This window comes from Triturus cristatus, chromosome 5_2 (assembly GCF_964204655.1).
Source record: "Triturus cristatus chromosome 5_2, aTriCri1.1, whole genome shotgun sequence".
Taxonomy (NCBI): Eukaryota; Metazoa; Chordata; class Amphibia; order Caudata; family Salamandridae; genus Triturus; species Triturus cristatus.
The window spans coordinates 1,020,072,190-1,020,084,611 of NC_140588.1; positions in this window are offsets into that span (position 1 = coordinate 1,020,072,190).

Consider the following 12,422-nt stretch of genomic DNA (forward strand, 5'->3'; position numbering starts at 1 on the left):
CTATAGTACCTCCTCCATTTGCCCTATACCTTTCGAATTTGTTAGGGGCAGCCCCTTGCCTTGCAAGTGACTCTTTCGGCCGTCATATACATATCCATCCCTGCCCTTCTTACAGTAGTGGTATATCGACAGCTTTCAATTTCCTCGCCACGTCTCTTTTAGCTACTACCAGTGCTAGTGCAAGGAAGATCAATTGAGGTCTGCCTAGATCGACATCATAGGAAATACCCAATGGTATAAGTCTGGGTTCGAGGGGCACTGGGGTGTCTAGTATTTTGGCTAGTTCCCTTGTTATCTTTTCCCAATCGGCCTGTATCCTTACGCACTCCCAGATGATATGGTAAAAGTCGCTTTCTCCATGTCCACATCTCTTGCACCTAGGGTCCTCCGCACGCCCCATCCTATGCAGTCGCTCTCGGTCATAGTATATTCTATGCAGTATTTTATATTGTATGAGGTGAAGTCGTGATTTGATGGGCACCTCCCTGAGGTACATTAGAGCTGCCTTCCAGTCTACATTTTCTAGCGCGACCAGGTTACCTTCCCAAGTTGACCGCAGCTTGCCCAGTCTATCTGGAGCGTTGTTATTCAGGGTCTTGTATGTTAATGAGAGGGCTTTAGTCGTGATAAATTCCTGGAGCAGTCTCCCCTCTAATGGAGCATATTCCGGCAGTGGGGAGTCCTCTCTTTTTTCCGCTAGCCAGGCGTGCCTAAGCTGTGCGTATTTCAGGAACTGAGATGGGTGTAACGAGTATTCAGCCTTGAGAGTATCAAAGGTTTTCAACATACCATTATAAATGATATCACCTAACTTGGAGATACCTATAGCATCCCAGCCTCTGAAGCCCTTCAATTTATGTAGTTCCTTAAGCCAAGTGCAGTGCCAAAAGGGTGTCTCCTTGCTCGGTTTATGTTCCCACTCAATTGGTTTCGTGGCCCTTCCCCAGGTGTCTACAGTGACCTGAGTGGCAGGGAGAAGCTTCCCCATGCCTCTGCCACCATATAAATAGTGCAAAAATGTACGGTCACTCAAGTTTGCCCTCTCTAGCCTATACATAGGTTGTGCCCCTGGTATGTGTATCCACTCGATGATTGGGGTTAGGTGCTCCGCCCATTAAATTACAATTCTTTAAACATCAAACTAGACATTAGTACTTTCTCTCAATTGAACTTCATCACTTAATGAATATAATAAGGTGACCTAGTGTTATCCTCTGGGGGAGTTAGACCTTGCAGTAGTGAAAAACAAATTTAAGAGTTTTTCTCCTCAATGACATATACAAGTTAGAGTACATGTCCAACTTTTTAAATATACTGCACTCTGGCCTATGGGCTGTTTAAGGTATACCCCATGGGTGACTTATATGCATTATAAATGAAGGTTTAAGCTTGGCAAAAGCCTTATTTTGCCAAGTCGCAATGGCAGTTTAAAAACTACACCCACAGGCTTCTATGGCAGTCCTGAGACATGTTTAAAAGACTACTGATGTGGGTGGCACAATAAGTGCTGCATGTCTACTAGTTTGTTATTAGGGACAACAGTCCCTATCTAGGTGAATATACAATCAGAACCACAAAACTACAATCAGAGTTGGGTATGTTACTGTCCAAATGGAAGGTATTGTATTTATTTACACATTAGAGAAACAAGAACCAACATATAGTATCATGCAGTGAGCAGAAAGTGACGGGGTACTGAAAATCACCCGATTTCCAGACCTCAGGCATAAAGCTGCAAAGTGACCTTTAGTGATACATAAGTTAAAGTAGTCACAATTGAAAAAACATCCTATGCTCCACATAAATCATAAGTAACGGTATGGAGTCAAGGTGTAATTGTCGATGATGTTTTGATCCCCAACAACGGTTATGGGATCATCATAAGGACAGGAGAATCAAATGCCTGAGAGGTTGCCTAAGAAGGCAGGGGAGAAGGGAGGGAGAGAAGAGGTTATTGTTAGAAGGATAAGGATGAGAGGGGGAGGAAGAGGTAATAAAAGGTTAGCAAAGGAGGGAATTCCAGAGTTCTAAAATAATTCATATTGATGGTGATGCGGAGATAGGGGAGGGTGGGTCCTAGAGTAAAACACCAGTTACTCACTATCCCCTTATAAGCCACAACAGTTTAGCCAGAGTTAAGGTCCAGGTGGGTGTGAGATCATGCTTGAAGTTGAATGGGCAATGCAGGTACGGCGTAGAGGTGAGTAGAGGTAATACGAGGAAGGTGGTAGTGTTCCTAAATCTAATTTAGGTGAAGTGTGGTGAGGAAAAGATACAAGGAGGGTGGCAGTCATGTTAAGCCTAATTACGAAGGGGTGTGGTACAGAGAAGGCAAGCTTACTGTAGTCCGAGATGCGGACCACCAGTATACGTGGTGTACAAAGGCTGATGTTCAGCAAGACGCAGTACGGTAACTTGGTACCCAGATGTACAAGGTAGCTGCAAGAGATGCAGTAAGGATGAGGGCACGCGTCACTGGGACGTGAGAGCCTAAGAGGGAGCGTGAGATATTCGAAACTACTCTCCCAAATGAGGCTGGATCAGGGGAGAACGATGCCTTCTTCACATATGACCAAGAATCGGGTGGAGAGGTGGAGAAATCTGAAGGAAGGGAAAGAAAGGAGGATAAGACGTGTGAGCGTCAGTCCATTGCCGCCAGGGTGGCTAGTGGTGCTTCAGGTACGCTTACCTCCAAAAAGCTGTGGAGCCGATGAGCAGGGGGTACAGGAACGCCAAGTACGTGTGTTGGTGCGTTTGTAAAAAGTGGAAATCAGTGGCTGATGCTGGTGCGCATGCATGCACCGAGTGGGTACTAGAACAGCAATTGCCATGGGAAGTGGGAACCAATAGGCGCCTTATTGGATTTCGCGGATGATATAGTGAATGAAAACGTGGGAAGGGTGAAAAGGGGGCGACAGATAGACTGTGGTGAGAGCGTGGAAAATGGTGTGCATCAAGCCTAAAAAATGAAAAGATAGATTAATCTGTCAATTGTGCCACATGTTGACAGGGAGGAAGTATGATACAGGCAGAATGTAGTGGATAAAAGATTTCATAAAAAATCAAGGAGAGAATAATTAAACACCTATCCTGTCAGACATATGTGGTAAAATCAGAAAAAAAATATGCAAGTGAATGAATTAATGCACAAGCAAAATAATTGACATAAAGTTCATAAATTGGCCGAACAGATTATCGATGGAGGCAGTTGACACAGAGTGAGTGTGGTCACCCAGACGCTGCGTTTACTTAATAGGGTTTGGCTTAGGTTGCACATTGAGTCCAGAGAATGCAATTAACAGCATGCAACTTAGTGGGAAAGGCAGTTGTTATTCAGACCAGGTTAGTCCAATCCTCCATACGGTTCAGTCCAGTATGGAGACTGTTGGTGCGTAGTATCCATTTCAACTCCTCCTTCTTGAGGAATCAAATAATGTCAGTGCTTTGTGGCAGTGGCACAATTACGTTGATTATTTGCCATTTTAAATCATCCTCAATGCGTCTTTGAGCTGCAAAATGTTCCACCATAGGTGCATCCGGTGTTTGACATCTCGATCTCCTTCGGTGCTGACATATTCTGATTCAGATTTTTTTTCGTGGTCTGCCTAATATAAATTAGACTGTGAGGGCATATAATCGCATAAACAACATTATTGGTGTTACAGTTTGAAAAATGATGCAAGGTTAGAGTGTGGGTGGGGGGCCCCATATCTCAGTCAGTGTTTGAGAGGTTTTCTTGGGGGGTAAGGCTGCCCTGACAAGGTGGTCTTTTATATTCTTGTTTTTCTTAAAAGCAAAGAGGGGACGTTCTAGTGTAAAGTTTCCGGCATTAAGTACAGGCCAATTTTTGAGGATGCACTTTTGAAATTGGGGAAAATGTTGTGACACACACCATCTGTTCATCATTGTCTTTGGATTTGGGAGACAAGAGAGATAGTGGTCAGTGTTAGACAATTTCTGCTTTGTATGTTTCTACGTCTTGGAGTACAATTCCACCTCCCTTATCAGCAGGTTTAATAACCACTTTTTCATTTAGTTTCAGATTCTGTAGGGCATTTTTCTCTTGTAGAGGGAGATTGTAGGGGATAAATCTATGTTTTTGTTATAGGCCCATGCCTTCTTTAAGAACAAGTTTCTCAAAGGTCTGTACCTCTGTAGGTATGCTGTTCTGTGGTGGGCAGAACGTGGAGGGAGGGCAAAAGAAGGTGTATGCTGTGTGTGGTGCATATGGTTCATCAAAGAAGAAGGCTTTCTGAAAAACTGAAGTAGTTTGTTTTGTCATTCCAGGAAGTTAGGTCTCACCATAGGGACTAAGGAAAGACCTTTGCTAAGTAATGTAATTTCTGTCTCCAAAAGCTGGGAGTTGGAGGTTGAAGATCAGAATAGTCTTCTGGTCAGGCATGTTGGTCATGTCAGTGGTCAAGATTCTGTCTTTGTTATGCATAGGCAAAATGGCCCTTTCACCACTGATAATATCTCTGCCTCGTCTGTCTGTCTCCTGGTGCACGGTACCATCTGGGAGGGCGCTTCGTACCACGGTTAGTTTGCCGTCCCTGGTCTTTGTCTAAAACATTAATGTTAGTATTCTTGATTCTAGAGGTGCTTGGGCCTTCGCCTGAGTCTAAATTTTCAGATGACTCAGCGGATTTATCTGAGAACCCTATGATGTTCTGTTGTTTATTGAATCGGCCCCAATCGGCCCCAAGGGCGTGGCACTCGAGTTGTCGAGTATGCCTGATTTGTATAAAAATACTCTACCAGATATGGGTAGGTTCTCCCAGTCTTATAGTTTTTTACGTCTCTTTTCACCTTGTTTTTTTGTTTTGTTCTATCCTGAGGAATTCTGAAATAGCTTTTTCTACTTTTTCCAACAGGGTCTTTGTTTCTGCAATAGAACTGTTCTCACTAATTTTTATCTCTATATTCTCTATTCCTACTTGAAGTGTATTGGTAGCATTTAACACACATGCCCTGAGTAAAATGGGATGGGACCTCAGCTCAACATCAGAGAGCTGCTACTTTCTTCAGAAGTCTTTGGAAAAGAATCGCCAGAGGTGGCCTCTAGTTGCACACCCCTTGCTGAAGTGCACTCAGATGCAAAGTGTCAAAATGCTGTCACTCAATTTAAATGATGTTCTAGTTACTGAATGACTGCCCGTGGGCTGGCTAAATTGTGAGTAGTTTTACTACCAACAAAGCAGAAGCTGATGGGGGCTGATACACTGCTGCACTCCAAGCATGCTATCCTGCTGCGTGACTCAAAATGTGACCGAATAAGGGCCTGAATTAGATGCTGGCTTAAAGGGCACTCAGTGGGAAAAGCTATGGCAACCTGAAGGTCTGTCTTCCTCATTTACAGACAAATGGACTACCTTGTCTCTGCCCTCTACATTTGCACCCAACAGCCCGATACAGTAATGGCTGTCAGAGGTTTGGCCATGTATCTGCCCACCCAATTTGGAGTGGCTAGTTTTTACCTCTATAAATCTTTTCCATAATCCCAAGCCATTGGAGAAAACATCCCTAATGAGGGGGAGCAATGCTTTTTTTGTTTTCAAAAACAAATTCCTGCTTTGGGTTTTTGTTTTTGAAAATAAAAAAAGAAAAAGAATATGTGCCTTACGACTCTGTCAGAAGGAGCAACAAGGCACACTTTCATTGCATTTACTAGAACCCACATGGTGCCATCTGCAAGCGATGTTCACAGGGCCGGCGGACATCTCTAAATTTTGCATGTGGAATATCGTCACCATGGCGGGAGTAAAGTTCTAACACCGTCCAGCAACATTTTAATCTAGCCCTAAGTGAACAGTGGTTGAATGGGGCTGACTCGAAACGCCTATATGTATCCTTTTTTTGTCATTATTTTTTATGTTATCTACTAGATATAAAAGCTCAAGAGAGACCTAAAGATTTCTATACTCCAGATATAAAAACAGTACTAAAAAGGAACAAACACAAATGGTATTCTCACATCAGCAGTAATCTTCATATTTCTCACACTTGCAAATGGATCACATTTGTCAGCTGATACATATATTGACATTGACATGCAAGCAGTGACAAGGATATGGCATAAATTACCAGAAGAATGTCCCAGTGTATATCTTCTTTCAGTAATAATGTATTGCAGATTTATTTTTTCCTTCGAATGAAAGCGAAAATGTCCTATGGCGAATCCAGGGATTGCTTGCTGAGAAGAGTTGGAGTCTACCTTATTTACTATGAAGTACCATTCTACTTGCGTCCTTCTTTACTGTATGGGACAGATTTATGTTCCCTGGCGCATCCCTGCAAATCAGCAGGGATGCGCCAGGGAAGATGCGTCACGCAAGTTTGCCCTTGCGCCACCGCAGATGCGCCGCATTTACAATGCGGTGCATCGTGGCGCAAGGACAAGCAGATGCGTGACGCATCTGCCGGCGTAAGGTTGGTGCATTGCTGGAGTTGCGTCGCAACCGCGACGGAGCTCCAGCAAGGCTCGGGGTGCCCCTATCCCTAACATGCTGCTTCAATCCTTACGCCTGCTTCAAGCAGGCGCAGGGATTTGACGCAGCATGGCCGGAAAAGTGACTGAGTGAAATCTTGTAGATTTCACTCAGCCACTTTTCGGAGGCGTTCCTGCGCCGGAACGCCCCCCCCCCCCTGTGAAGGTACGTCCACATATGGCGCAAGCTTTACAACGTGACGCATCTCCCTAGATGCCTCACGTTGTAAATCTGCCGCAGCTTGGCGCTGGTTTTGCGCCGCCGCTGCGTCACAAAAGTGACGCAACGGCGGCACAAAAGTGACGCACAGGGCTTATAAATCTGCCCCTATATCTCTATACAGAGGGCACTACACTATATGTATCCAAGGCTCCCAAACAAGGGGCTAGGAGGAGGAGCATGGGTCGAGCTGGAAATCACTTCACAGTACAATGTACTGTACCTAAAAAACAACTAGGTAGGTATTGTGCAGGCTAGTTTTAAAATGTAAATGATGATAATGGGTGTTGTCAGAAATGGTGTGATTAATATACAAAGGAGGTACCCTTATCAACTAAATAAACCCACTATGATTAGGTCAAACCACAGTTCTGAGAGAATATCTGCTAAACCCCTAGTAGCTATGGTACAAGCAGCAGACAATCCCCCAAAACGCGTGTGCTAATTTCAAGCAGCACCAACAATTTTAAAGTAAAAAGCACAGCACAAAAGCACAGCACAATAACATTTTAAAACCAATTTAGAACAAGCATTTTCAATGCTATCGGTCTCGCATTTACTTGATTTAGAGGTAACTGCTGTAAATGTGAATAGGTTTTACCCATGTGTTATGTGCTGTATGTATGTGGTGTGTAGTGGAGTTATGTGGGTTGTATTGGAATTGTTAGTTGTGGAATTGTATGGTGTGGATTTATGGACTGCTGTGGAAGAGTAGACACAGCCTGCCAACTTTCTTCAGACTCAGTTGGCAGACACCATTGTGTGACTTAAAGCGCCTCAGAAATCTATTTTCTTTCATCTAAACCAAAAAGACACTTGGTGGCCAGCAGACAGAGGGAGCAAGAGTGAGGCTCAGAAGATATAGAAATAATAACTTACACCTTTTATAGAGCACTACAATGCAAGAGCATTGTAACTACCAACGGTTACATAAAAACGAAGCTATTGCTAGAAAACAACAAGCATTTGCAATGCAATAGGTCTCGCATTTACGAGAGTTTGAGCTATTGGCATTGTAAATGACAATGCCTTTTATTTAGGGTTGGTTTTTAAAACAGATAAATAAAATACATTGTCGTTTTTAATGCCAATAGCTTAAACTCTCGCAAATGCAAGGCCTTTGCATTACAAACGAGTTCGGCGCCCGTGCTATGAAGATATTTTTTAAAAGAGAACGGGTCCTGCCTTCAAGAGCAAGCAAGACAAAGCTATTTGAGAAAATAGTGCTTGGAGGCTGTAATTAAAGCCTACCGAGTAACACCACATGTAACAGGGGGTGTCCTCATGGGAGGTTACAAAATGAGACAAGGCAGTACTAAAGAGGGACTACTAAGCCTATTGACAAATGAAAAGCCACAGTTTAGAGTGGACAATGACACAAGCAAATGAAAAATATGGGTGGAGATTGGGCAGAGCGTCAGGTCCATACCTGAATACAGAATGCTTCGCAGAGCAGCTCATGCGCTGCCCAGGCTCGACCTAAGAATGACCTGGCACTCTTACAGTAGGTTTGGGGAAACAAATAAAAAGGCGTACAGAGAGGAAAAGATCCAAATAGAGAGCAGCAGAGTGAAAGAGAAAGTGATGGAGTACCATACCTGTCATTTGAAGATGCATAGGAAGGGAGTTCTAAAGAGAATGAATGAGACAGGTTGCTGTAATTGAGAGAGAGAGATGCCAGACAGATCTTGTTCTTGAAGACATGGCAAAAAAGAATGAAAGAGTACAAATAGAGCAACATGAGGTGAGAAAAGAAGCATCACGGAGTAGACGGTGAGTGATTTGTCATAAAGAGATCTATACTTGTGAGAGAATGAAAGATTTGTAATAAATCATAGCGATGGAAATTGTTGAAGGTGAGTAAAGGAAGAGAGAGGGGTAAACCTGGATAGAGAAAAAGTGTAAGGCAGGGAAAAAAGTAGTCTGCCTAGATATTGAGAAAGGGGTAGAAAGAATTACTTGTTAGATAGAGGAAATGATATATTGTGACGATCATAAGGGAGGAAGAAGAAGGAAGAAGTTAGAGCTACTGATACAAGGGAGGACAAGAAAGAGAGGGCAAGAGAAAGAGAAAAATGTAGCAGATATGAGATATTGTTTTGATAAAAAAGAGTCATTGAGCAAGAAAGAAAAAATGAGAAACAAAGACTCTCCAGAGAGAAGTTGGACTGTGTGTTATAGTAAGAGAAAGGTAACCAGACGTACAAAGAGGAGTAAAGCAAGAGGGACAACATGTGGTCAACGAAAAGGGGAAATAAGATGACTGGGAGAAGCTATAGAGAAAACAAGAGATGTGACACCTCTGAGAAGAATGATAGAGAAAGAGGGATGAAAGTGACACTTGTGAGAACTGGGAAGTAATTCAAAAAGAGAGAAAAGTTTGAGAGGGAACTGAGGAGGATTGAGAGACACGTAGAGCAAAGGAAATACCTGTTACAAATGGTAAAACGTGCAATAGGGTACAGAGTGCAGCCTGAGAGACAGAGCAGAAGAACAGTGGGAGAAAGGCAGAACATTACAAGAATAGTTTGCTTGAAGTATAGATCAAACATTATTTTGCCTGTTGGTGGGCCGAGGACCAATAGACAACATGTTACCGCAAAGGCCACTGCATTCCTCAAGGGTGAGAAGAAATTACCCAATCAAGATGTGCATCTGACTGCATGCCTCCACCTCTCCTCTTAAGCCACAATCATTTCTGTGCATCTCCCCAAGGACGTCTACGAATCTGTTTCCCCAGTAGTGTTCTGTGCAGGTGCAGTCAGGCACTCTGCATGGCTCTGTTGATAAGAAACCAGTCACATGCTGCACTTGTGAGTGACCTCTCTCAGGAGAAGTGGTGTGATCTCGGACGCTCCCACCAATTTTATTTTGCTGCAATAAATCTTTTCAAACTCATTTGGATTCAAACTTCTTCACTTCAGAAAGCGATTTAAATGCTCCAATTGTGACATATACATCCTCCCCAAGGGTCCCATGGACGGCAGTGAGCAGAAACACAGGTGTTGATCGGTTTGCAGAGTGCACGCTACAAAAGCACCTTAGGTACCTCAGCGCTGCCATACCTGTCGCGATTAGACATCTGCGTCACCCTGAGGACATTCAAATGTGCCTCAAAAGTTATGTCCTCCATTTCGAATGTTCAATCATCACCTTGGCCCCCATGGCCACCACTTGAACAAGCACACATTGATTACTCTAGGCACAAATTGAGTACTCCAGGCACACATTGATTACTCCAGGCATGATTTGATTACTCTAGGCACGATTTGATTACTCTAGGCACGATTTGATTACTCTAGGCATGCATTGATTACTCTAGGTGCGCATTGATTACTCCAGGCACACATTAATTACTCCAGGCACACATTGATTACTCCAGGCACGCACTGATTACTCCAGGCACGCATTGATTACTCTAGGCACACACTGAATGCCAGGCCTCACTGTACTGTATATAGCAGATGCACTGCTTTGCTCCTTTGCACTGTTCGCCTTCTGCCTGCCCTTGTTCCCATTCACTGAAACCAGCCCCATGCCCAGATCGTTAAGCAGTCTCAGTGCTGCTCCACATAAATAAAACCGAACACAAACAGCTCATTTATGCGTGGAGCTACCGCCTCTCCCGTGCATGACACACGCCATTATACATCGAACTTTGGAAGTTCTCTGACATAGAACAACAGCAGAGTATAAAACGTCTGAGCCGCACAGCCTCTCAGAAATGAACTATTTTCTGGGTAAATGAACTGCACACCTACAGTGCTGCTATCAACTATGCCCCTCCGCCCTCCCCCCTCCTTCACCCATATATAATCCACCTGCCGCCACCTCCACACCATGCCCCTGGGCTTGTCCAGGACGAGGAGGAGGGGGGTCTACGCAAGAGTTAAGCATTAACAGCGGGTCTCTTACCTGGAGAGGGCAGACCAGTTCCTGCGGCTCAGAGACATTGCTGCGGTCAGTTCTGGAAGCGCTGCCAAGCGAGTTCACCTGCGTGTGTGTGGTTTCTGCCTGCATTGCAAAGACAGTGTACAACTCATAACTTGAATAACAAATGGTAACAAGCAGCGACAAGTGGAATGCTGTCCGTTCACAAGTTGTGTAAATGGAAGCAGCTGACGTAAGCGCGCCGCGCCCGGACAGAAGATGTGCACGCGTATGGTGTGAGCAGGAGTTGTGATAATGCCGCAAGCCATACACGTGCACATCTCCTGTCTTTAACACACGTGCACATGTCCTGTCCTCCTTCGCCCACCAAACCAACAACAATAGGTCTCGCCAAGGTGAGCGGCGCATGCGCTGCGTCGCTAGGCGAGACCTAAAAACGAACAAAGTGACACCTTAAAAAACACGAGGTTAACATCCCCTTAAAAAATTCATAAGACTTAAAACACGAGAAGATATAAAATGTTATTTCCACTGGACAGTTCTCTAGACAGAAGTTACAGGACTCCTTTACCCTTATCCGCCACTAGCCCCAGTCACACATAAACAAGCTTCCTGCAACTAATGAAGCCTGCCTGGAAGCAGGGTCCTGGTAAGATTCTGTTTACATTCATCTGTACTCTGGTTATTGGTGGCTACCGTGCCATTGGATGGAGTAGCCAGGGTCTAAATTCATCATGCCCTGTAGAGTGTGTGTACTGTTTACAACCCTCTTAGAAGGCTGGGTGCGGGGCACAGCCCAGATGGCTTGCCTGCAGCTTTTCCACATATGAAGAAAGTTACCACAAGGCACAGTGGCCTATTGTGCATCAGTGCAAATTGTGTTGCAGAGAGATCCTGGGCTCTCCTCTCTTTTAGTTGTGGTAGGAGTGGGTTCTTAATGAAGGACAAAGAAAAGCATTGGTGTAGTATGGAAAAGTTGCATGCGGACAACTGGAGGATGTGTTTCTTCCTGTCAAGAAGATAAGGCCCTGTCGCAAGTATTTATGCATGACAATAGGGGCATCCCTTGCAATTAATTTTGTTTTTGTTTACAATTTAAAATCCAACACTGCAGAGTTTGATGTATTTTGTGAAATTAACGGAAAACGTTGAAAGCGGTACTAACATATTTCCTACTTGTCCCTCTTCATATCTACTATGAGGGCCAGGCCACTGGTTTAGTACCTTAGAGCGCACTTAATAATTCCTCACACCTATTCATGATTTCATTTAAAGTCAATGTAGATTATGGTGTCAGGGAACGTGTGCCCTATGGTTCTCTTGAAAAAAGTACCAGTTCGATTTTTATGCATTTACTAATCTGTATTATACAAAAGAATTCTTAATGCATGTACCATAGTGTACGGTTTAGTACTTCATGTTGTGAACAATAATTGATGATTAGTGCATGCATTCAGAAACCTTCGCCACATGAAAACGCTCCAAACAACCACAACTGGTTCCATACTTCTCCCATATAGGACATACTACAAACCATGGGGCAGATTTACAAGACCCGTGCGGCCCCTTTCCCCCGCCGTTGCGTCACTTTTGTGACGCAGCGGCGGCGCAAAGCTAGCGCCATGCTGTGACAGATTTACAACGTGACGCATCTAGGGAGATGCGTCACGTTGTAAAGCCCTGCGCCTCATTAAACCCACGTCAGGTTTAATGTATGCAGGGTGGGCGTTATGTCGGAAAAAGCCTCGGAAAAGTGACGCAGTGAAATCTACAAGATTTCACGCAGTCACTTTTCCGACGCTGGTGCGTCAAATCCTTACGCCT